Consider the following 26,747-nt stretch of genomic DNA (forward strand, 5'->3'; position numbering starts at 1 on the left):
ATTGGGCTGGGGAAGCTGTGAAGCTATAAAGCTTTGTATTGCACTTGACAGCTCCTTAGGATCTTCAACCTTTTTTTATTATGTATATGTATTTTTGAAATACCCTTAGTACGTACGTACGTAGTAATTTACTTTGTTGAGGTTTCTGGTGCACGATGTTTCAACATCTGTGAATATTTTCGTTATCTATCTGCATCGTTGGCCATTTTCCCATTGTTCATGCCACCGCCTAAACGTTTCTTACCTGCTCTCTTTGCTAACGACCTATATGCGCTTTTGATTTATCAGCTGTTTTGCTTCCTTAACCTCCTTTTCAGATTTAAAATATCGATGGCGATCCTCTCCTAGATTTGCTGTTCGCTGTACAGATGTTAGAAGCTCACAGCCACCCTATATCTCCTAGTTAAGAAGGCCAAAACCGGCTTCTTGGCGGTCAACCCGACTTCAGATGCGGACGACCATCAGCGAGATAATTGTTGTTCGAAAAAAAAAAAATGTTTTTTTAATTTGTATTGTTCACCACCCACAAATAAAAAATAAGTTTTTATATTCCTAATACCATCAATAAAGTCCAGTCCATTAAATGAGTAAACGGAAAACGATGCCATAAATAACTCAATGTCCTCTATAATCCTAGCAATATTTGTACAACGGAAATGGTCAAATATGCACAAATACACCTAAACGAAAATTGCATATGGGGTATTCCATCCCATTTCGACCAATTTTGAACTCGACCCCTTTAATATTGGCTGAAAGTTTTTCTTCTTTTTCTAGCTTACGAAAGACGTTTTTCAAAATTTTTTCAAATTTTTTAATCCAACTCAAAAAAAGTTATGAATTTAAAAAAAACACCTTTTTTGTTTTCAAAATGCTATAACTTTTTCGAAAATTGACCGTTTGGGATCTTTTTTTTTTTTCAATTTGTTTTTAAATGTACTTTTCGGAAAAAATACAAAAAAATTTGTAAAGTTTTTTTTTTTGAATTTTTCAGTTTTTCGACATTTTTCGAATTTCGCCATTTTTTTTCTCATAAAAAACTTCAATCAATTCTGCAATCATCCCCACTAATCCCAGAGTGGGCCGAATTTTTTTTATATTTTTTTTTATTTAATTGAAAAAAAAATTTCAAAAATAAATTTTTTTTTTTTTTATCAATTTTATTTATATAAAAAATAAATTTTTTTGTTTTATCAATTTTATTTATATAACAAAAAAATATAAGAAAATGATTTTTAATAAACGTAGATAAGTATTGAATACGAGTGTATGTATATACCGGCCTAATGCAGTTGCTGGACAGCGAAAGCAAGTCATTTTAATCGTAGATTACCATAATATATAAAGAAAAGACTACTTAAAAATCATTTTCTTACATTTTTTTGTTATATAAATAAAATTGATAAAAAAAAATTTTATTTTTAAATTCATAACTTTTTTTGCGTTGGATTAAAAAGTTTGAAAAAATTCTGAAAAACGTCTTTCGTAAGCTAGAAGAAGAAGAAAAACTTTCAGCCAATTCTAAAGTAGTCGGGTTCAAAATTGGTCGAAATGGGATGGAATACCCCATATACAAACACATTTCAGGTATTTGAAAAAAAAAAAAAAAAATAGAAAAATTTAAAAAAGCGTTCATCGCACTGCAAATCCCAATTCCGGTGGGTAGCTTAAACGTCAAAGATCGATTTAGTCACTCAATTCCCATGCAATCGACAGTCAATCAAATCAAAAAATCAAAATACACCTGAGAAATGCTAAACAAAGCGGCTGTGTATCAAAATGCAGCAACAGGAACTGCAACAACAGCAACAACATGAACAAACAACAATAGCAGTAGCAGTAATAATTCAAAGCGAATACCAAAAATTTCAAACAAATCTGCATTTGGCAACAAATCTGTAAAATAAAATTTGGTGACAAATTCGTGACATGAATGGGTAAATTGGTTAAGCAACTCAGACAGACATACAAATGTATAACTGTACGTTGGTAGCATCCCTGTATGAAAAGTCTTCAGTTTTAATTCAGTCCATTTGCACCAAACATTTTTCGTTTGCGTACGCTTGGTCCGCGGATATCTCTCTCCTTCTAGTTTAATTATTAGAGTTTCTTGGGGTCATACAGACAGTGACGCTTCCTTCTCTACCCACACCAAACTCCCTAGAAACTTTCTATAAGTCGTGATTAAAAATAAATAAATGTAAGGCGCGACAACCTCCGAAGAGATTTAATACCGAGCTTCTCTTTCAATTTGCGTCGTGTTCCTTTTTAACTTTTCGTACAAATTGGCGGAACGCGACCTACTTTTTATACCGACTCCGAACGGTATCTGCAATGCAGATAAGTTTTCAGTGAGAGCTTTTAATGGCAGAAATACGCTCGGAGTGCTTGCCAAATACTACCGAGGGGCGACCCCGTTTAGACAAATTTTCTTTTAATTGAAAAAATGTGTTTCTAAAATTTTGATGTTGCTTTGGCCGGGGCGTTAAACCAGGATCTTCGGTGTGAATGGCGAAGCACGCTACTACCACGCTACGGCGGCCGCCCCTCGTGACTCCTCAATGTAATTTCCTCAGACCAATAATATTTACCATATGGGCTATGTTCATCGTGGTCTACAAATATTTTGATATCCAGGTCTCTTAGCTTGATGCCTACTCGTATTTAGTTGAGAAAAAGTGCACTGTGGCACTTCCGTGACGATCTTACTATGGGTGGCTATTTCGGAATCATTGCTCAACTATTTTAAGGATCACATCGGAAATTTGGCTGTATCTGTACTATTTCGGGACTGTCTTCTGATCATTTCGATATGGTTTCTGAACTATTTTGAGAACTCGGGGACTGTTCGTGAACATTTCGAAATTATTTTGGGGCCGATTCAGGATCAATCAGAGCTGTTTCGCTATTGTTTAAAGACCTTTTCGTGATTCCTACTCATGATGGGTATTCTGACTGGCATCACATAGGCTTTGTTAGTGATAGCATATGTTGGACTTGCGGGTTATGGGGGATGCTATGGAGCACTTTTTGTGCTCTTTCCCTCCGCTCGCAAGGCTAAGACATAAGGAGACATCCATAAGGAGTGGCACATCTATCAGATCTAGAAGCAGCAAATAGCATAGGTCCTGCTACACGAATAGCATGTGATCCATGTTGTATCCCGAAAAATCCCAGTAGATCTACTGTCTAGTTAAATGGCCCCTCCGTATGGCATTGGAATCGGCCGACCATCTGAAGATGCCAATAAAACGCAAGGCCTTGCACAGTAGTTAGGTCGCAAAAACGGTGGGTAAAATAGAGAAAAGGGCGATGGACCTTCATTCTAGTTCGGAATATAGCGGAATGGAAAGAGCGGTAGCTTGGAAAACTAAACTACCACCTTACGCAGATATTAAGTTGGTACGGCAGTTTCAAGGAATATCTAGATAAGCGTAGGATAGAGGAGGCTTCTTTCTGCCACACTGTCCCACCGAATGGGAAAACGCACGTAAACACGTAATGTTTCGTTGCTGTCGTTGTCATGGTGAAAGACTCTCTGCGCACAGAGTTTTTGAAGAAGAATTTAAATCCCTAATGTGCAGATAAAAAGATTGCTGGACTGCTGTGAGAAAGATAGCCTTTCTAGTTATGACGCAATTGATGCATGCTGAAATGGAGCGCAGAGAAATACGCATACGAAGCACAGGCGACTAAAAGCTTCTAGTATTTGCCAAGAAGACGCAGCTATAGTATAACATAGGTCCTAATTTCTGATAGGGTTTTTCAGTTTGGTAGTTGAGAACACTTCTTGTTACACTATGAACTCATTTATTCTACGTGAGGTCCTCATGGAAAAGTCAGATTACTTTAGCTAACCTCGGCTTATTTTCTGGCTAGATACATGACTCTTTCAAGATAAATGAGATCATTTCAAGATAATATCCGGATATTGATAGGCTTGTTTTCGGCATAGCTTTAAAACACTCCCGCCTAAAAAAATATGTGTCTAGCAGAACCCTCTTGAATATAAGCTATACCAATACATCCAAGACTTTCGGTGTTGTACGCGGAGCGCGCGTACATTTGACCTACATTTGACGTCTTAAGAAGAAATTTCGACTATTCAAAGGTACAAATGATAATTTCTCAAATCGAATAGTAATTTTCTGAAATCAAATTAGTTTTTTCGAAAGTGCTGTTGGAAAGTAATTATGAACCAAACATCACGGTCACTAGCTATTTATTTTCCTGCAGGGAACTTGCATGCACGCAAATGGCACATAGAACTTGAAAAATTTGTTTAATATATTTTGTTTGCGATATGGCATTGATTGTCACAAAACTCTGATCGAAATCGTAAGCCAAATAATCCGTTCAAACTTCCACTTAGAGTTCGATTTATACAAACATCCTCGCGGCTTACACCAAATTCAGTATGCAATTTCACAGATGTATGAAAAAATAACACAACTAGAATTATTCATGCACGTGAAAACTGAAAAGAATTCAGTATGCCGTCATTTTAGGTATTCGTTATTCGGTTATAGCGAGCCATTCATTGCCAGTTTTCAAAATAAGAACGGACCTCCACTACCACCAGCAGAGTATGAGCAGAAGCAGTTTAGGAACCAGTAAATTTATCCAAGATTTTTAGACGAAATATTGTAGTTTAAAATTCAGTCTAGCTGCGGCAGAAATATGTAGATGAAATTTGGAAGAAAGATAGCGAGTTGGGATGAAACATGACAAACAGATAATGGTTATAATTCAACCTCGACCAATACTCTTAAGTCCATGCGACTTATAAGTCGGGTTCTTACAGTTTTTAATCGTTTTAGCTGAAGTATATTTTTTTTCACTCAATTATATTTGGAATTTGAGTCGTATCGATCGGGGTCTTAGTAAGTTTGCAACAGTCGAGTTTTCTTGAATCGCTGTTACTGAGTCTATTTGACTTAAACAAATTTTATTTGGTATATGAATCGTACAGTGAATTCAGAATGGGGATCCTTTCGTGAATATCAGTGGGTATATAGTGGGACTTTCTCGCGATAGTTTATTTAGGAACTATTTCTGGATCATTTCGGAATAATTTCAGAACTATTTCGAGATTATTTCGCTATTGTTTACGATTACTTTAGCACTAAAAAATAAATACTTTAGAATTAAAAAATAAATAAATCTTTCTCTTCCGATTTGCGGCGTGCTCCTCTAAATTTTCTCTACAAATTGGCAGGACGGGACCTACATGTTTTATGCTGACTCCGACAGACATCTGCAAGGCAAATGAATTTCCACTGAGAAGGTTTTCATGGCACATATTCACTCGGAGTGTTTGCTAAACCACTGGCGAGGGGTGAACCCGCTTATAAAAGCTTTAGCCTAATTAAATATTGTTTTCTAAATTTTTTATGTTACTTTGCTCAGTAGTTGAACCCAAGGACCCTCGCTGTGGTAGGTGAAGCACACTACTACACTAAGCTATCTCCGCATTATTTCAGGATCATATCAGAACTACCTTCGGCTCACAATTTGCGGAGTATTTCGGAACTATTTTGCAAAAAGCTGTCGATATAGCTTCAGGACTACTTCGAGGTTATTAAGAGTTCATTTATAAACTATCAACGTATTATTTCGGAGCTATTTAGGGAATGCTTGGGGTTCTTTGTAGGAATTTTATTTATTTTCTATTTATTTGTTTAAGTTGAGTCTTTGAATTTATAGATTCTTACAGACTATATTATGCAAATGTTTACATTAACTTAGCCCTAAGAAAAATAAGATCTTAAACTGTTAATTAAGGCAGCGTGAGGAAAAGTGTAGTAAGCACCTGAGGAGTTAAAAAACATATTCAGATCAGCACAAGCCCTAGAAATAGGAGCATTTACACCATAAATAGTTCTAGAAAACCCAATTTTTAAGAGTTCAAACTGTCGGAGGTTTCTGCATGGTACATTAAACTGAATTTTATCAAGAAGTGATGGACAATCAACGGTCCCTGAAATTATGCCAATGACAAATGAGCAAGATAGAATGGAACGTCTATTTACAAGCATTTTTCTTGCAATTAAAATTTTGGGATTGCCTCTGAATCATCCGGAGAAGACCTTTTTTTTCGCAATCGCTTGGCAAGTTTCTCAGAACTTTTTCGCAAAGTTTCGTTTCTTTAAACGATTTGTGGATTGTTTTAAAAATCCCTATAATTTTTTTTTTTGACTAATTCTTGATTGCTCTTAGAGTCATTGCCTTGGGATCAGATCTCTAAATCTTTCGAAATTGATGATATGATATGAAGGAACTTCGCGGTAAGCTTCTAAGGTACTTACCACCAACAGGAAACCCCTGTAATGTAGAGTTGTAACTAGATTAGTGATGAGGGGATGAGTTGTTGACGACTAAGCCTCCGGTTCAAGCTAAGAAGCAAGAGGGGAAGCAAGTGGGCAACAGCGAAAGCGGTGAACGATGCCAAAACTGGCCAAGGAATCAGAAAACGGATGGCTAGTACCAAATCCAAACTGTCTGATGGAATAACAGTAAATCGACTGACTGTAACCAAAACTATCAGTGAATCAGGGAAGCGACAAATAGTTGGCTGATATGATGGTGAACATTCAGGTGGTAGGTGATGAATAAAGCACCATTGACTGGTGGGTAGTAAGTGTTAAATGGTAGATAACTGGCGGATAATGGTGGCAGGATGAGTAGTTGATCAGTGCCAAAGTTAGCTGTAGGATTAGAACGGCAAAGCTCATAACTGTTGTGTTTGTGGATATCTAGCGGATGATGGTGGATTGCGAAACTGTTAATGATTGAACGGAACCAAAGTTACCAGTACATGGTGAGCTGACATAACACGTGGAAACAAATCAGTGACTAGTGATCCGATATAAAAAATAACCGATGCCTAAGTGACCGGCGAGCCGATTAGCAAAGTAACTGCTGGATCGGAAAACGGTAGAAACAAAATTGTTTGGAAGTCTGATTCCATACGAACGCATTAGTCCGCGAAGACGAATGCGCCAGTAGCTTAGTGGTGAGGTTGGTGTACACGGTAGGCTGCGCTGTAGGTGTGCTTTTGATGCTTTTGTTGGGAATGAAAATATTCGTACTTAAGTATAAGTCGTAATAAACTATTTGAGAAGTTCAAGTACTCGTGATTGTTCACTGCTGTTCAGGCAGGCTTAGTGGCAGCTAGAAGTGCGACTGTTTGCGATGCTATTGATGCAGTCCAGCAGAATGAATATTTGTTATACCAGTAAAGGCGCGTTTATCGAAAGTACTTTCCGGCTCCAGCCGCGGGCAGCAACTTTTGCAGATACGTCCCGAATACAAAAAGGATGTTAATCTTGAAAATGCGGAGCCTCAGGAATTGTAAGTTTAATCTACCTATTTGTAGACATGCATACAAAAGTATTGAAGCTGTCCAAGCCTACTACGGTTAAGCCGTTTGGTTGAAATGCTCCTCCTGAAAGGAAGAAAGACAACTTTGAAGAATTTTCACGCTTGACTTCAACCATGTCTAAGCGATTATGGCTCTTATGAAATAGAGTAAAATTAAGGAAAAAAGGTAGCGGATCCTTTACTTTACTTTCACTTTTCAAAGCAGGCAATAAATGCAAACAAATATTGTATAACATTGTACAACAAAAACTCGCTTGTTGCAATTTTAAATAATTATTTGCATACACATAAAAATATGTCCTTGAAAACCGTACACAAAAGGCATTCATTCTCTACACCGCCGCTTTCAACTCGCAACTCGCTCGATCTACAAACAATTTCTACGAAAGTGCTAAGCCGCTGTCACTAAAAGTGTTACATAAAATTGCACCAATTTATGCCACAAATTAACAATGGTGCACGTAACTCGCTTACCGCTACCCTCATGGTCAAAAGGAAGACCCAGTTGTATTATCTACATACCGACATCGGCGACGCTGACAACAAGTTACTGGAAAATCGGCTTTGTTGCACTTTTGGCTCAAAATTCACGCCAGGATATTTTATTGGATCACGCGTTAAAGATATGAAATTGTTTTTGTTTTGTATGTCTGTCTGTTTGTCTGTCACTTCGCCGGATTTTGTTTGTGAGCATTGAGTGTGAAAGGCAAAAGAATGTCCTTTCACATAGACTTTCGAATTTCAATTACTTACTGTAGACTCTTCCAGGACAATTTACACTTTGTTACCACATTGTGAGTGTGATTTTCATGGCAGCAAAGGATACTGCAATGCAGGATTACATACAAACATCAATACATAAATGCCGGGTTATTTGCGTAATGCAGTTTTCTTTTGCCTTTCCTGCGGTGTTCGCGAAAATTTCTATTGATGGGCCCAAGGACGTGAAGTGATTGCGTGACGTCATTCGCGTTACTTTGCGTTCAATTTCTGCAAAAATATTGCATTTTTCTTTGCATTCGAGTCTCCTGTGGTATATGAGGGGGTGTGAAGTATGCTTCAAGTTCATAAAAGTTTGTTCTTTTGAATTTTCTTTTGAGGCTGTTTAAGCTAACTTCCATAGGAAACGTTGACCTGGTAACCCCTGTCTGAAGACTGCATAGGTTATCGAAGGAACACTCTCTGTCCTCCAAGTCGAAGACAAGAATGAAGCGTCCACGAAATATGTTGATACCGAGCCCACAATTTAATGAGCAATTGATTGGGGATTATTCAAATATGGCGGCATACTGCAAGTCTTTGATTATAAAACAGGCTTCGAAAGCAGGAAAATTTTCTGTCTTTATGCCACTTAACTTGATTTACAGGCAAAACTCTTCCGTCTGTACAAAATAACGCTGAGCAGCTCCAGATTTGCCAAGGATCCCTCAGAGCTATTCAAAACAAAACTTAAGACAAAGTGGGCAATTCAGAAATTAAGCCATGCCGCCGCAAACGAAAATCTTACTCAACAATTCTTTTTTGTTATCGTTCCGCTACAAGGTGCGACGGTTCTGGGAGTATTCGAGATAAAAGTTCTGCAGCAGATTTGTGGACATTTGAGCCTTCGCGACGGCGAATAAGCTGTAGGTCTTAAACTGGCTACGTCTTGTTATGCTTATGAAAAAAAAATGCTCGGGCATGGAAAGGTATTTTGAGCAATACCTGCCCGTGGTAGCAGACGAAGAAGAAAGCCCACAAGTTACTAAATGCATAGACAATGCTTTTATTCTTCATAGGGACGAACCAAACTCCTCAGTCCTTATTCATGTAATACAAGTTTCGTAAAGAGAGTTTTTTCGATAGGTTTTATACTTGGGGCGTATCAATATTATGTCCAGCAGGCAACCTTTGCAAAACTGGCTGCAGTATCAGCATTTTATGGGGGCCTACAAAGAACAGCTGTGGAATCCCATGAGTAGCTGGTAACCTACACAGTAAAGACAAAGCGTGATTGATAGCCTAACAAAAAGGCAAATTAAACTGTTTGTACTTCCACCATATGATGTAGTAGTGCTCCATGTGCTAACCGAGGCTATTCAGCGTTGTGGGAAACTCTGCGGAAGAGCTACATTCTAACTTGCCTTCAGAAGGATCATCCAACTGCCGCTCTTAACCCACAACGGTTTTATATCTCGTTATAATCTTGAAACTGATTGAATTGCGACTACTCTGTTCATCATCATGAACTGTACCGAGGTTCAGAGAATCTGAGCGATGGACTTTACGCAAAGTACTAACTTTGGCCCAACTTAAGAGATATAATACACTTTTATCTGTGTGCACTCTTGTGCCTATTTCTAAAAATAAGCCATATATCTGAGATAACCATATGAAATAAAAAGAATACAAAAAATTGAAGGAGAACAAGAGCAGGGGAAGATAGGAGTAGTTAGGGGAAAGACGAAGAAGGAAAGTAGAAAGAGAATGTGTGAGAAGGAAAGGCATAAAGGGGAGAAGCTGCCAAGAGATATATGGACAAGTTAGTGTAGGAGTAAGAGCAAGGGAAGGAGTAAGAGCAGAGGTAGCAGTGAGAGTTAGACTAAGAGCGAGAGTAAAAGTAAGAGGAAGATTAAAGTAAGAGATGGAGTAAAAGAAAACGTAAAAGCAATAGTAAGGGTATGCATATGAGATAAGGAGTAAGAGTAAGAGTAATATTAATAGTAGGAGTAGGAATATTAGTAAGAGTAAGATAAGAGTAAGAGTAGGAAAGTAAGAAAGAAAGTAAGAGAAAGAGTAATACTAAGGAGTAGGAAGAAAGGATTAGAGTAAAGGAAAAGGAAAGAATATATGAGAAAAAGGAAGAACAAATAAGGAATGGGAGTAAGAGCAGAAGTATCAGTAAGAGTAAAAGGAAGAGAAAAGTAAGATCAGGAGTAAAAGTAAAAGTAAGAGTAAGAGTAATAGTAAGAGTAAGAGTAATAGTAAAATTAAGAGTAAGACTAAGAATAGGATTGAGAGTAAGAATAAGAGTAGGAGTAAGCGCATGAGTAAAATAAGAATAAGAGTAAGAGTAAAAGTAAGGTTAAGAGTAGGAGTAAGAGTAAGAGAAAGACTAAGAGTAGAAGGAAGAGTAAGAGTAAGCGTAAGAAAAGGAGACGTAGTAAAACTAAGAGTAAGAGTAAGAGTTTGGGTAAGTGAAAGATTAAGAATAAGAGTAAGAGTAAGAGTTAGGGGTAAGTGAGAGATTAAGAGTAAGAGTTAGGGTATGAGAAAGAGTAAGAGTATGAGTAAGACTAAGTGTAAAAGAAGGAGTGTGAGCAAGAGTAAGGGTAGGTTAGTCAAATAAAGTGTAAGAGAAAGGATTAGAGTATGAGAAAATGGAAGACTAAGTAAGAATTGAACTGAAAAGAATATGGACAGAAAAGGCTGAGGGAAGTGGAATGAAAAGGGCATAGATAGGGACGGGGCCTTCGTTTGTCATTATAAGAAAAAGAAAGGGGAATGAGAAACGACCGGGAGAGGAAGAAAGAGAGAAAGGGATATAAAAAGGGGAATAGGGAGATATAATATCCACCTAATAAGTCTATCTCAAACAATGGGGCGATTTTCGTCCAGTATGCAAGTATGCGTGCATTCACTATGTAAATTTTATGCTCAATAAAAAATAATTTATTTTACAAAACCAACAAAATTGAAATTAATGTGTTAGGGTTTTCTTGCGTGAACGAGTTAATCTCTTAATTTTTCAATTGTACACTACTGACAATGTCTCAGTTGCAAATTAATTTCCATAAATGCCCGCCTCTAAGCAGACACTACACACCCTACATAGGAGAGATGACGAGCGGACGAGGTGACGGGCGGACGGATGAGTTGATGGTGGCATTGTAAAATGGTATGTTTACATAATTAATTAAAAATGCAATACAAAGGAATAAAAAAGGACACACGTGAAATAGAACAAAAAAGGATATCAAATAGTACACCCATGCATACACACGCACGCACACACACACCGATATATTGACACATCTTTCTTGTACGGCTATAAAAAGAGTAAAAGGGTGCGAGCGCCACGCACACACAGACGTACACTCGGCGAAAGATTGCAAAATGAAATGAGCTGAAATTAAATAAGTTAAATGAAATGACAATGAGACAATGAGTTGCACGAATTTCGAAATCGAAATATTCGTATTGCACATTTCATATAAATTATTTTCACTTACGTACGTTAGGCTGATGCAGAAGGGCACACATGTGCGTAGTGGTTTAGGTTTGGGTTGGGGTGGTGTTACCGAAAGGGTTACATTTCGCAGTGATTTGGAAAGCATATCCAATATAATTTATGTATGTTTGTATGAAGGTGCGTATGTATTCCGCCTCATTGTCGTCTTGCTGTACCTAGTGGTAATAAACTCATAACCGCCGAGTGGATAACACAAAAAAAGGACTACAAAAGTGCAAAAGGATAATGCAACAGACGCAAAATAAAAGTGATAGTTGTGAACGGTATAACCCTGCAGTGAAAACAACTGGTAGGTTGCTACCCCTCCCAGCTCGAAATGTTTTTAATGTCTGCCACTTTTTTTTGGTAATTCCTTGCGGACGGATAAGGATATTAAGAAAATCGGGTCTATCAGTAAAGAGTAAGAAGGAGAGTAGGAGTAGGGCTAAGGGTAAGAGCAAGAATCAGTGTAAGAGTAGGAGTAAGAGTAAGAGCAAGAGTAAGAGTCAATGTAAGAGTCAAAGTAAGAGTAATAGTAAGAGGAAGAGTAAAAGTAAGTGTTAGAATAAGAGTAAGAGTAAGAGTTAGAGTAAGGGTAAGAGTAATAGTAATAGTAATAGTAATAGTAAAAGTAAGAGTAAGAGTAAGAATAAGAGTAAGAGTAAGAGTAAGAGTAAGATTAAGAGTAAGAGTAAGAGTAAGACATGTCAGATCTTTTAGAAAGCTGGTGACTGGAATTATATCTGCTAAAGGTGTGCTAAAAACGTGCTCCACCTACCACACCGAAAATATTGCGTCCAAGTCCCGGGCAAAGCAACATTTAAAATGGAGAAAGAACTTAAAAGAAATGTTCGGCCAACTTCTCCTCTGAGGTAAATCACGCATAGTATATATTTATCGAAAGAAAGTTACAAATGGCCTACAAAGTTTACTGCTATGAAAAAGAAGTCACATAAACGTCTTTAGAGTCAAACGTGGTGTCTAAGTGGCCATTTCTGAATTAGAACTTATAATACAAAATTAAAATACTACACAAAATACAACTGGTCTTAAGACAGGTGAAAGTATCAATAAGATTGCGTCGAACTGCCGCACAGAGTGGTTTACTGTGCTGGTTTTTGGGTGGGTTTAGTTAACAGATTGTTTCGGCCCGTCGCCAGTAAATAAAAGGTTCTGTCAAACAGGTACTTTAGCCAGAAACAGTGTGGGAAAAAAAAGTAGAAATTTCGCCCTTCATCGGATCTATAAAAGACTGTGCTTTCGAACCTGTGGTTACTCTAAGAAACCAAATGTCTTGCTTACTGCCCGTCTTCTCGGCTCGGCTAGTCTTCTGTGTGCAATTATTGGTTAAAGAGAGGACCTATGTATCATTTTGCATTTCCCCAGACTGTTAAACAATATTCTTGAGGTTTAACTTTTCCTTATCACATCGTCAATTGCCGAGAGCACATGTAACGGGGTGCTTTGTACTGCAGTCAACATGGTCAGCTTGGTTTCTACCTACACAAATATTGAGAGCAACGCAATGACAAAATACTTGCGCCTGCCATTGTGCTTCATTGATTGTTACTTAGATCACGAAGACAAATCTAACAGATATCGAAATTAGAGAACAGAGAAAGAAGTCTTAAAAATTGTGGAATACCAATCACTAGACCAAAATGGTGATTACATTCAACAATAGATGCAGAGATTGCAATAAGCAGGGTGGCACGGAGAGAGTTACACATTGCATGCGCGTATGCCCAATCAGTATAGAACTGGCTTACTAGTTATATGTCCTATAAATGTAGAACTTAAGGGCATTTAAAATGTTCCACAAAAATTCCATCGATCGACCCACTCCGCAGTTGCGTTAGTGAACATGGGATTTGCTCAGGCATGAAATCGAAAACCCGTAATTCGGAATGCATGACTGAGAGCATGTGAAGTGGCCTCCTGCTCCCTAAACTAATGCTTTACTTTGTAACTTAAGCTGTAGATGAACACACAGCTTACCAAGTAAAGGAAGAAGTAAGCAGTACATTCAAATATCCCAATTTCTTAAACAGACTCAGACTTGTTCATACAAGTCTTTGTGTTTTCAAACGAGCTCGATATGAGTATAATTGTAAACTAGTATTAAGTCGGACCAGTGTGCCATTGAACTGCTGGGGAGTAACAAGGAATGTATGTATGTAAGTACAATTAATATATGCGTCGGCCCATTTACGCACCCATCGCAAACACCGTTAAACACGAATTAATAGCATTATGACTCGTAAAACGAAGATGTCGCTATTATTTGTCACTGTGAAAAGGGTTAAATTGTACTATTTGTAATACTTATACAGGTAAGGGTGCGTTCGTATGTGTGTGTGTGTGTGTGTGAGTATGTGTGCGCACATACTTTATGGTATTAGCTTTGTGGTACGCCCCAAAACTGGGCGGTTGCCTTAAAACATTTATCAAAAACTTTCTATGTTCACTCCAGTCTATTGGGATATTGTTCGGGGCGGGACCGGTCAAACTGGTTGGTGTGACGGGCGCTTTTAACTTGTGAGGACGAGTATGAGCTCATGTAAGCAGTAGTTCTTTAATAGCTTTTGTGTGCAAGTAAATATATACGTTTCTAAGATTTTAATTTGTGTCAAAGGAAATTTACTCTATACAAAGGTGTATTAACATTCATACATTTGGGAAGGTCTATACGAAGAAACTCTCAGATAGCCCTTTTGGTGCCAGTATTGGCTATTCGGCGAGAAAATGCCAGGCTACAGATATCAGTCGCTGGTTCAGCAGGCAGCATTTGCTAACTAGAGGCTTTATGTCGTAGGAAACTTCACAAGTAAGTACCAACCCCTTTAAAGAAACTTGTCACAGTAACTTTAGTAGCCTGAGGGTAAATTTCGACTTCGCTTTGGCTTTGTTTTTTTTTTATTTGATATACTGCTAATGCTGAGTGTGGTTTCTAAATCTTTATATTCTATCTTTCTTAAAGTAAATTCGGAGCACCAAAGGAGTTGACGTCATTCTCGCAATTGTACCGAAAATCCATACAAAGCAATTGGCCTGCCTATTACATGCTACGCGCCCCTATATGGTCGCCAAGCCTAAAAACTACTCACTGGAGGAAGCTACAGGCCTGCCAAAATACTGCTCTCAGAACCGCCACGGGTTGTCTTCTTATGTCCCCGGAACACCGTCTACATAATGAGGCGAGAATACTCCCAATCAGGGAGAGAAATGAGATGCTAACCAAACAGTTCCTGTTGAATACCCAGAAACCTGGTCATCCCAGTAGACATCTGATTGATGGGCCAACACCGCCTAGGGTCTTAAGGAGTCATCTCCGTAAGCAATATGAGGAAATACGGCACCTGAGAACGCAGCCGTATGAAGCAAATAAACACAAGCAGGTCCTCAGTGAACTCCACAAACAGGCGTCGGACCTTTATGCCGGGAATTGCTCGGAGAATCCAGTACTCAAAAAACAGTACCCAAAACCTGCGGAAGAGGAACGCATACTCCCCAGGGAAACGCGAGTCACTCTAGCTCAATTTCGTTCTGGATACTGTAACAGGCTAAACTCTTACCTATCCAGAATCAACCCCGACATACAAAATGTATGCCCCGCTTGCAATGTGTCCCCACATGACACCAACCATCTCTTTAATTGTAATGTGCAACCAACGCCCCTAACACAAAGTTAAAGTTAAAGTTAATGTTAAAGTTGAAGTTAAAGTTAAAGTTAAAGTTAAAGTTAACGTTAAAGTTAAAGTAAAAATTAAAGTTAAAGTTAAAGTTAAAGTAAAAATTAAAGTTAAAGTTAAAGTGAATGTTAAAGTTAAAGCGAAAGTTAAAGTTAAAAATAAAGTTAAAGTTAAAGTTGAAGTTAAAGTTTAAGTTAAAGTGAATGTTAAACTTAAAGCGAAAGTTAAAGTTAAAGATAAAGTTAAAGTTAAAGTTAAAGTGAATGTTAAAATTAAAGCGAAAGTTAAAGTTAAAAATAAAGTTAAAGTTAAAGTTAAAGTTAAGGTTAAAGTTAAAGTTAAAGTAAAAGTAAAAGTTAAGGTTAAAATTAATGTTAAAGTTAAAGCGAAAGTTAAAGTTAAAAATAAAGTTAAAGTTAAAGTGAATGTTAAAGTTAAAGTTAAAGTTAATGTTAAAGTTAAAGTTAAAGTGAATGTTAAAATTAAAGCGAAAGTTAAAGTTAAAAATAAAGTTAAAGTTAAAGTGAATGTTAAAGTTAAAGTAAATGTTAAAGTTAAAGTTAAAGTTAAAGTTAAAGTGAATGTTAAAGTTAAAGCGAAAGTTAAAGTTAAAAATAAAGTTAAAGTTAAAGTGAATGTTAAAGTTAAAGTTAAAGTTAATGTTAAAGTTAATGTTAAAGTTAAAGTTAAAGAAAAAGTTAAAGTTAAAGTGAATGTTAAAGTTAAAGTTAAGTGAATGTTAAAGTTAAAGTTAAAGTTGAAGTTAATGTTAAAGTTAAAGTGAATGTTAAAGTTAAAGTTGAAGTTAATGTTAAAGTTAAATTTAAAGTTAATGTTAAAGTTAAAATTAAAGTTAAAGTTAAAGTTTTTTTTTTTTTTTTTTTTTTTTTTTTTTTTTTTTTTTTTGTTTCGTGGAAGGAGGAAATGCTTTATGCACTGACCGGGATATTTAAGCCTCACACCGCGTTTAGCATTACTTCGGGTACGGGTGCGCGCTCTCTATGCGTGAGCTCTATGGCTACTCTCACGCTAATGGGCTAGGCATCCGTCTTCTCGTTTACTGGTAAGTATATGCCTCACATATGTGCTGACCGTATCCCATCTGTCTCTTCGACAGGTCATGTTATTAATGACACTGCCCGGGGATAGGTCGCCAAGTACCTCTTCTACCCTCCTTCGCTGATGGGAGAAGTGCCTGCATTCGAAGAAGGTGTGGCGTACATCGCCTATTTCTCCACAGTACAGGCAGCTCGGGCTATCAACCTTACCCATTCTGTGTAGGTATTTGCGGAAGTAACCATGTCTCGTTAGAAACTGGGTCAGGTAAAAGTCTACCTCTCCGTGCGGTCGCTTCAACCATGGATCATGTTCAGGGATTAGTTCCCTAGTCCACTTTCCTACGATGCTGTTGCTCCACTGATCTTGCCAACATCGGATCGATTCTTCTCGCGCCTGCATGGCAACAGCAGCTCTACTTGCTTGCGGTCCGTTGTCATATATTGTTTTTCTTTCCTCAACGAGAAGATATATCGGTATGGTTCCCGCAACGACCAGGACAGCTTCAGCTGATACCGTGCGATAAGCCGAATATATTCGCAGCGCCCCTCTGCGTTGGACCGAGGTGAGGGCGACTCGGTTCTTCCGGTATTTCATTGCGTCCGCCCAGATTTCTGCACCATATAAGAGTATAGAATCCGAGGCTGATGCAAGCAACTTCCTTGTGCATGGCTTTGGGCCACCTGTGTTTGCCACTAATCTACTCAACTGCACTATTATGCGCGCAGCTCTTTCGCAGGTCCCTCGTATGTGATCCGAGAAGTTGAGTTTGCTGTCTAACCTCACTCCCAGATATTTCGTTGAAGCGAGTGTTTCTATTGGCTGGTCCCCAACCATCATGTTCCTGGTAGTGGGAATACGTCTCTTTGTGAGGATGACGATCTCCGTTTTGGCTGTTGCTAACTGGAGACCGTGCTCAGCCATCCACCTATTTACATTACGCATGACCTGGTTTAATTTTAGCTGTGCCAGCTGGCAGCTTGGTGCTGTTATCACAGCTGCCAAGTCGTCTGCAAATGCAACGAGGAAGGTGCTTTCTGGCATGTCTAATCGAAGAAGACTGTCGTAAGTTATATTCCAGAGATCGGGACCTAGTACCGAACCCTGGGCTGCTCCACCTGTTACTTTTACCTTTTTTTGACCGTGAGTACTTTCATATATTAGATACCTCTCTCTTAGGTAGTCCCTTAAAATTTCTAACAAATATTGCGGTACTTTGAAAGTGCTTTCTAGTGCCTCAAGCATGCCCTCCCACCTAGCTGAGTTAAAAGCGTTTTTGACGTCCAGATTGACCAGCAACACTATAGGTCTTGCTCTGTGGCACGCTGTCTCGGCTTTCTTGACTGCGTCTATAACTTCTGCTATGGCATCTATTGTAGAGTGCCCCCTCCGAAAACCATGCTGTCTGGGCGACAGTCCTCCGGCGTCCTGTAACGCTCTGGTGAGGCGTTGCTTCAGGAGACTCTCCATCAATTTCCCTGCTGTGTCCAACATACATAGGGGACGGTAGGATGATGGAGAGTTGGGATCTCCTTTCCCTTTTGGAATGAGAACCAGTCGTGCTGTCTTCCATATGGTGGGGAAAATTCTTTCTTCGAGACATTTGTTGTACATGTGCAACATAAGTTCTGGGCAGTCGTTTGCAGCTAGTCTAATTGCCTCCGCGGGTATTCCGTCGGGCCCAGATGCTTTCCTAGGTTTCATAGTTCGCACGGCAGTTTTAAGCTCTTCTTCTTGGAATGGTTCCACGTTGCGATCTTCATGGGTAACGTACCCGCCCTCCCTAGGCAGTTGGGTGGGAAACAGGCCATCCACAATGTTCCTTATTTGGTTCTCGTCCATCAGCTGGTTTGGCGGACGGAACTTCTTCATTACTATCTTATATCCCTGCCCCCATGGGTCTCGATCCACTTCCTCGCAAAGCGCTTTCCAGCACTTAAGCTTGCTTTGCTTAATGGCAGCACTAAGAGCTTTCTTCGCTCCTTTGTACGCTTCCGACTTTTCTAGAGCCTCAGGCCTGCCGCGCGCGCGAGTTGCTAGCCTTCGCATCCTGTGGCATATTTTCCGCAGCTCCGCGATTTCGCTATTCCACCAGTATACCTGCTTTTTACCCCTCCACACTCCCCTCCGTGGCATAGAGAGGTTGCAAGCGTGGCGAAGACAGCTCATTGTCTTTTCAACCATCTCTTCCGTCGGACTGGAATTGTTGATTATCCGTCGGGCATCCCCCAGTACTGATGCGGAGAACGTGGCAGAGTCGACCTTGGATGCGTCCCATGCTTTTGTTCTGCGTGGCCCGTTCGGAATCTGCCTCTGACCGGGATCGTTTAGGTGGAAAGTGATGTAGTTGTGATCGCTGCCAGTCAGATCCTCTATGACTCTCCATCCAGCAGCGGTCAGCAGCAGGCTTTCTGACACTAGTGTTACATCGGGGATCGAGTATCCAAAGCCTGGCCGTCGGTATGTAAGGGTCGTACCAGTGTTAAGCACGTTCAAACCGAGCCTGGCTGCCATCTCAAGGACTAACCTTCCACGGGTGTTAGTCTGCGTCATTCCCCATTCGACGGCTCTTGCGTTAAAGTCTCCCGCCACAACCAGGTTACTAGTTAGGTCCCTCAGGTCGTCTTCAATAAGTTCAAGCTTCTCCCTGAACGTTTGAATGGGATCATTCGGGGACAAGTAGCAGCTTACTATTGTGGTATTATTCGTAGTTAGGCGGACGTAGCCTTGTCCGGCAACAAGTTAAAGTTAAAGTTGAAGTTAAAGTTAAAGTTAAAGTTAAAGTTAAAGTTAAAATTAAAGTTAAAGTTAACGTTAAAGTTAAAGTAAAAATTAAAGTTAAAGTTAAAGTTAAAATTAAAGTTAAAGTTAAAGTGAATGTTAAAGTTAAAGTTGAAGTTAATGTTAAAGTTAAAGTTAAAGTGAATGTTAAAGTTAAAGCGAAAGTTAAAGTTAAAGTTGAAGTTAAAGTTAAAGTTAAAGTGAATGTTAAAGTTAAAGCGAAAGTTAAAGTTAAAGTTAAAGATAAAGTTAAAGTTAACGTTAAAGTGAATGTTAAAGTTAAAGCGAAAGTTAAAGTTAAAGTTAAAAATAAAGTTAAAGTTAAAGTTAAAGTTGAAGTTAAAGTTAAAATTAAAGTTAAAGTTAAAGTAAAAGTTAAAGTTAATGTTAAAGTTAAAGTTAAAATTAAAGTTAAAGTTAATGTTAAAGTTAAAATTAAAGTTAAAGTTAAAGAAGTCAGAGTTAAAGAAAGTTAAAATTAAAGTGAATGTTAAAGTTAAAGCGAAAGTTAAAGTTAAAAATAAAGTTAAAGTTAAAGTGAATGTTAAATTTAAAGCGAAAGTTAAAGTTAATGTTAAAGTTAAGGTTAAAGTTAAAGTTAAAGTTAAAGCGAAAGTTAAAGTCAAAGTTAAAGTTAAAGTTAAGGTTGAAGTTAAAGTTAAAGCGAACGTTAAAGTTAATGTTAAAAATAAAGTTAAAGTTAATGTTAAAGTTAAAGTGAATGTTAAAGTTAATGTTAAAGTTAAAGTGAATGTTAAAGTTAAAGTTAAAAATAAAGTTAAAGTTAATGTTAAAGTTAAAATTAAAGTTAAAGTTAAAGAAGTCAGAGTTAAAGAAAGTTAAAATTAAAGTGAATGTTAAAGTTAAAGCGAAAGTTAAAGTTAAAAATAAAGTTAAAGTTAAAGTGAATGTTAAATTTAAAGCGAAAGTTAAAGTTAAAGTTGAAGTTAAGGTTAAAGTTAAAGTTAAAGTCAAAGTTAAAGTTAAATTTAAGGTTGAAGTTAAAGTTAAAGTTAAATTTAAAGTTAAAGTTAAAGCGAAAGTTAAAGTCAAAGTTAAAGTTAAGGTTGAAGTTAAAGTTAAAAATAAAGTTAAAGTTAAAGTTAATGTTAAAGTTAAAGTTAAAGTTAAAGCGAAAGTTAAAGTTAAAGTTAAAGTTGAAGTTAAAGTTAAAGTTAAAATTAACGTTAAAGTTAAAGTTAAAGTGAATGTTAAAGTTAAAGCGAAAGTTAAAGTTAAAGTTAATGTTAAAGTTACAGTTAAAGATAAAGTTAAAGTTAAAGTTAACGTTAAAGTTAAAGTTAAAGTTAAAGTTAGCGTTAAAGTTAAAGTTAAAATTAAAATTAAAGTTAAAGGTAAAGTGATTGTTAAAGTTAAAGATAAAAATAAATAAAGTTAAAGTTAAAGTTAAAGTTAAAGCTAACGTTAAAGTTAAAGTTAAAATTAAAATTAAAGTTAAAGGTAAAGTGATTGTTAAAGTTAAAGATAAAAATAAAGTTAAAGTTAAAGTTAAGGTTAAAGTTAAAGTTAAAGCTAAAGTTAAAATTAAAATTAAAGTGAATGTTAAAGTTAAAAATAAAGTTAAAGTTAAAGTTAAAGTGAATGTTAAAGTTACAGTTAAAGTTAAAGTTAACGTTAAAGTTAAAGTTAAAGTTAAGGTTAAAGTTAAAGTTAAAGTTAAAATTAAAGTTAAAGTTAAAGTGAATGTTAAAGTTAAAGTTAAAAATAAAGTTAAAGTTAAAGTTAAGGTTAAAGTTAAAGTTAAAATTAAAATTAAAGTTAAAGGTAAAGTGATTGTTAAAGTTAAAGATAAAAATAAATAAAGTTAAAGTTAAAGTTAAAGCTAACGTTAAAGTTAAAGTTAAAATTAAAATTAAAGTTAAAGGTAAAGTGATTGTTAAAGTTAAAGATAAAAATAAAGTTAAAGTTAAAGTTAAAGTTAAAGTTAAAGTTAAAGTTAAGGTTAAAGTTAAAGTTAAAGCTAAAGTTAAAATTAAAGTTAAAGTGAGTGTTAAAGTTAAAAATAAAGTTAAAGTTAAAGTTAAAGTGAATGTTAAAGTTAAAGTTAAAAATAAAGTTAAAGTTAAAGTTAGCGTTAAAGTTAAAGTTAAAATTAAAATTAAAGTTAAAGGTAAAGTGATTGTTAAAGTTAAAGATAAAAATAAATAAAGTTAAAGTTAAAGTTAAAGCTAACGTTAAAGTTAAAGTTAAAATTAAAATTAAAGTTAAAGGTAAAGTGATTATTAAAGTTAAAGATAAAAATAAAGTTAAAGTTAAAGTTAAGGTTAAAGTTAAAGTTAAAGCTAAAGTTAAAATTAAAGTTAAAGTGAATGTTAAAGTTAAAAATAAAGTTAAAGTTAAAGTTAAAGTGAATGTTAAAGTTAAAGTTAAAAATAAAGTTAAAGTTAAAGTTAGCGTTAAAGTTAAAGTTAAAATTTAAATTAAAGTTAAAGGTAAAGTGATTGTTAAAGTTAAAGATAAAAATAAATAAAGTTAAAGTTAAAGTTAAAGCTAACGTTAAAGTTAAAGTTAAAATTAAAATTAAAGTTAAAGGTAAAGTGATTGTTAAAGTTAAAGATAAAAATAAAGTTAAAGTTAAAGTTAAGGTTAAAGTTAAAGTTAAAGCTAAAGTTAAAATTAAAGTTAAAGTGAATGTTAAAGTTAAAAATAAAGTTAAAGTTAAAGTTAAAGTGAATGTTAAAGTTACAGTTAAAGTTAAAGTTAAAGTTAAAGTTAAAGTTAAAGATAAAGTTAAAGTTAAAGTTAAAGTTTTTTTTTTTTTTTTTGTGTTTCGTGGAAGGAGGAAATGCTTTATGCACTGACCGGGATATTTAAGCCTCACTGCGAGACTCTCCGAGTGTAGGACTCCCTTCTTCCAAGAAGGCCTACCCACTAAAACCTAACCTCCCACGGCCCGCGCGAATCCCCGTACCTGGGACCGCGTTTAGCATTACTTCGGGTACGGGTGCGCGCTACGTGAGCTCTATGGCTACTCTCACGCTAATGGGCTAGGCATCCGTCTTCTCGTTTACTGGTAAGTATATGCCTCACATATGTGCTGACCGTATCCCATCTGTCTCTTCGACAGGTCATGTTATTAATGACACTGCCCGGGGATAGGTCGCCAAGTACCTCTTCTACCCTCCTTCGGTGATGGGAGAAGTGCCTGCATTCGAAGAAGGTGTGGCGTACATCGTCTATTTCCCCACAGTACAGGCAGCTCGGGCTATCAACCTTACCCATTCTGTGTAGGTATTTGCGGAAGTAACCATGTCCCGTTAGAAACTGGGTCAGGTAAAAGTCTACCTCTCCGTGCGGTCGCTTCAACCATGGATCAAGTTCAGGGATTAGTTCCCTAGTCCACTTTCCTACGATGCTGTTGCTCCACTGATCTTGCCAACATCGGATCGATTCTTCTCGCGCCTGCATGGCAACAGCAGCTCTACTTGCTTGCGATCCGTTGTCATATATTGTTTTTCTTTCCTCAACGAGAAGATATATCGGTATGGTTCCCGCAACGACCAGGACAGCTTCAGCTGATACCGTGCGGTAAGCCGAAGATATTCGCAGCGCCCCTCTGCGTTGGACCGAGGTGAGGGCGACTCGGTTCTTCCGGTATTTCATTGCGTCCGCCCAGATTTCTGCACCATATAAGAGTATAGAATCCGAGGCTGATGCAAGCAACTTCCTTGTGCATGGCTTTGGGCCACCTGTGTTTGCCATTAATCTACTCAACTGCGCTATTATGCGCGCAGCTCTTTCGCAGGCCCCTCGTATGTGATCCGAGAAGTTGAGTTTGCTGTCTAACCTCACTCCCAGATATTTCGTTGAAGCGAGTGTTTCTATTGGCTGGTCCCCAACCATCATGTTCCTGGTAGTGGGAATACGTCTCTTTGTGAGGATGACGATCTCCGTTTTGGCTGTTGCTAACTGGAGACCGTGCTCAGCCATCCACCTATTTACATTACGCATGACCTGGTTTAATTTTAGCTGTGCCAGCTCGCAGCTTGGTGCTGTTATCACAGCTGCCACGTCGTCTGCAAATGCAACGAGGAAGGTGCTTTCTGGCATGTCTAATCGAAGAAGACTGTCGTAAGTTATATTCCAGAGATCGGGACCTAGTACCGAACCCTGGGCTGCTCCACCTGTTATTTTTACCTTTTTTTGACCGTGAGTACTTTCATATATTAGATACCTCTCTCTTAGGTAGTCCCTTAAAATTTCTAACAAATATTGCGGTACTTTGAAAGTGCTTTCTAGTGCCTCAAGCATGTCCTCCCACCTAGCTGAGTTAAAAGCGTTTTTGACGTCCAGCGTGACCAGCAACACTATAGGTCTTGCTCTGTGGCACGCTGTCTCGGCTTTCTTGACTGCGTCTATAACTTCTGCTATGGCATCTATTGTAGAGTGCCCCCTCCGAAAACCATGCTGTCTGGGCGACAGTCCTCCGGCGTCCTGTAACGCTCTGGTGAGGCGTTGCTTCAGTTTCCCTGCTGTGTCCAACATACATAGGGGACGGTAGGATGATGGAGAGTTAGGATCTCCTTTCCCTTTTGGAATGAGAACCAGTCGTGCTGTCTTCCATATGGTGGGGAAAATTCTTTCTTCGAGACATTTGTTGTACATGTGCAACATAAGTTCTGGGCAGTCGTTTGCAGCTAGTCTAATTGCCTCCGCGGGTATTCCGTCGGGCCCAGATGCTTTCATAGGTTTCATAGTTCGCACGGCAGTTTTAAGCTCTTCTTCTTGGAATGGTTCCACGTTGCGATCTTCATGGGTAACGTACCCGCCATCCCTAGGCAGTTGGGTGGGAAACAGGCCATCCACAATGTTCCTTATTTGGTTCTCGTCCATCAGCTGGTTTGGCGGACGGAACTTCTTCATTACTATCTTATATCCCTGCCCCCATGGGTCTCGATCCACTTCCTCGCAAAGCGCTTTCCAGCACTTAAGCTTGCTTTGCTTAATGGCAGCACTAAGAGCTTTCTTCGCTCCTTTGTACGCTTCCGACTTTTCTAGAGCCTCAGGCCTGCCGCGCGCGCGAGTTGCTAGCCTTCGCATCCTGTGGCATATTTTCCGCAGCTCCGCGATTTCGCTATTCCACCAGTATACCTGCTTTTTACCCCTCCACACTCCCCTCCGTGGCATAGAGAGGTTGCAAGCGTGGCGAAGACAGCTCATTGTCTTTTCAACCGTCTCTTCCGTCGGACTGGAGTTGTTGATTATCCGTCGGGCATCCCCCAGCACTGATGCGGAGAACGTGGCAGAGTCGACCTTGGATGCGTCCCAAAGTTAAAGTTAAAGTTAAAGTTAAAGTTATAGTTAAAGTTAAAGTTAAGGTTAAAGTTAAAGTTAAAATTAAAGTTAAAATTAAAGTTAAAGTTAAAGTTAAAGTGAATGTTAAAGTTGAAGTTAAAAATAAAGTTAAAGTTAAAGTTAAGGTTAAAGTTAAAGTTAAAGTGAATGTTAAAGTTAAAGTGAAAGTTAAAGTAAAAGTGAAAGTTAAATATTAACTTCTCATTTATTCAATAAAAGTAAAAAATTTATTTTCTTATCGGTCACCACGCTTAAAAAGGTTAACTTGAATTAATATCAAAAACAAAACTTGAATTAATATCAAAGAAAACAAAATGTTGCATAAATATTATAATTGTACAAGTTGATAATATGCAAAGCTTTACCGCGGCAGTCCCCGAGTGCCACACGTCCTTTTTTTTAGGGTTGTCACACAACGTTAGCCATACATATTAAATTTTTATATAGAGATATACCTACGCCTTGCTAACCAAATGCATTTTTTGCAGGAAGCCACTGTGATTGAGGTCAAATAATCTCTGAAACCTCTTGACATTGCTTTAACAGAGTTTACTGATTTGATAGAATCCCAACTACGGTATCCTTAACATCGGAAACCAGGTACACATTCAGCACAGTTGCTGCACAGTGCCTGTGTAGTTTTTCTCTTGCTCAGAGATAGCAGCATATGTCAACATTTTCCTAGCCTCTTAATTCCTTTACTTAAAATCAGGAAAATTTCTCGAAGTCTTAACTACCCTTGTAACAGCACTTCCCAACCAACACTCTCAGAGATTGATTCCAGAAGCTTCCCCCTGATGGCTACTGCAAAAAAAATGAAGTGGATTTATACAAAAGCTAGGAAAGAAGTAAGCCCGCACAAGAATTTAGCTGTCTTTATTTTTATAAGCTAGAACTGTTGACATAGTTTTAACTTTAATAAAAGGATTTGGTTTTTTTTCTTTGGTTACTACCAAAAGCAATCATTTAGTAATTATAATGGTTATTTATAAACACATACTTATTTTGGTTACCATAATATATAGGATAGAAGCAACTTTGTTAGTCTAAGGTTGTAATACCTGTACATAATCTACGAAACTTTACAGCCCTCGCTTGAACCCACGCCTTTCCTGCTTGGTCGTTCATGTGCAACTCTCGCCTTCGCTTAATTTCGCCCAGTCTAATTGGGACGTCTACGGAGCAAGCTTCAAGGAATGCGCCCTTTTTAGCTAGTTCTTCCGCTATTTCATTCCCATCTATTCCCATATGCCCTGGGACCCAATATAGATGTATGCTTCTCCCTGTCCCGATTCTCTTCAAGGACTGCTTACACTGTAACACGCATTTAGATGCTGTGCTATGCGAGATTATTGCCTTAATTGCTGCTTGACTGTCAATATAAAGTTAACGTGATTGCAGCTTGTGCTATTCTCTTCCAGGGTTTCTACTGCTTGGGTTACGGCTACTATTTCCGCTTGGAAAACGCTACAGTAATCCGGCAGCCTGTAGGATCTGTTTATTTCCGGATCAGCACAGTATACCGCAGACCCTACTCCTTCCACTACTTTGGAACAATCTGTGTACACATGTATCGCCTCGTCCGCCATTTGAGCACCCTTCCGCCAACCGTACACCTCTATTGTGGCCTTAAGATCGCCCCCGAAGCGCAGATAGGGAATCAGGTAGTCTGTTCGTCTTGTGATTGATGACGCTATACTACTATGGCCGTATGGTCGGAGCTCAAGCTGACCCGAGGCACCGTGCTTGCTTGCAGTTGTTAACGCTATATTCTTTGCTACCAGGTCTACAGGTGGAATGTGCAGAATGGCATACAGTGCAGCTGCCGGGGTTGTTTTCAGGGCTACCGTAATGCCCAGCATTCTTTTACATGCATAAATTGCCGTTGAAGCCTTCTTCACCCTCGCCTCCACGTTGAGCTTCCATGACAGCTTACTGTCTAGGATGATTCCTCCTCCTAACTTAGGCCTGATCCAATTTTGGACCTTGTACCTCTTTGTAAACAAGACCATATCCGCCTTATCCGCCTTGACTTTCAACCCGACATTTGATGCCCAGGTATGAATATCCCGAAGCGCCCGATCCATCAAAGAGCTAATCGTTGGAGGGAACTTTCCACTTATGACAATTGCAACTCATCCGCGTAAGCCGTAAGTTTTACGGGTCCCTAATCAAATCGCCTGAGCAGTTGGTTGATGACCAGCGTCCGCAGCAGAGGTGGTAGCACCCCTCTCTGCGGCGTGACCCTGTCCACTAGTTTCGTGGTCTCGTACAATCCCCATTGTGATGTAATCTTGCTGCTATTTAAC

Source organism: Eurosta solidaginis, chromosome 4 (assembly GCF_040869045.1).
Source record: "Eurosta solidaginis isolate ZX-2024a chromosome 4, ASM4086904v1, whole genome shotgun sequence".
NCBI classification, from domain to species: Eukaryota; Metazoa; Arthropoda; class Insecta; order Diptera; family Tephritidae; genus Eurosta; species Eurosta solidaginis.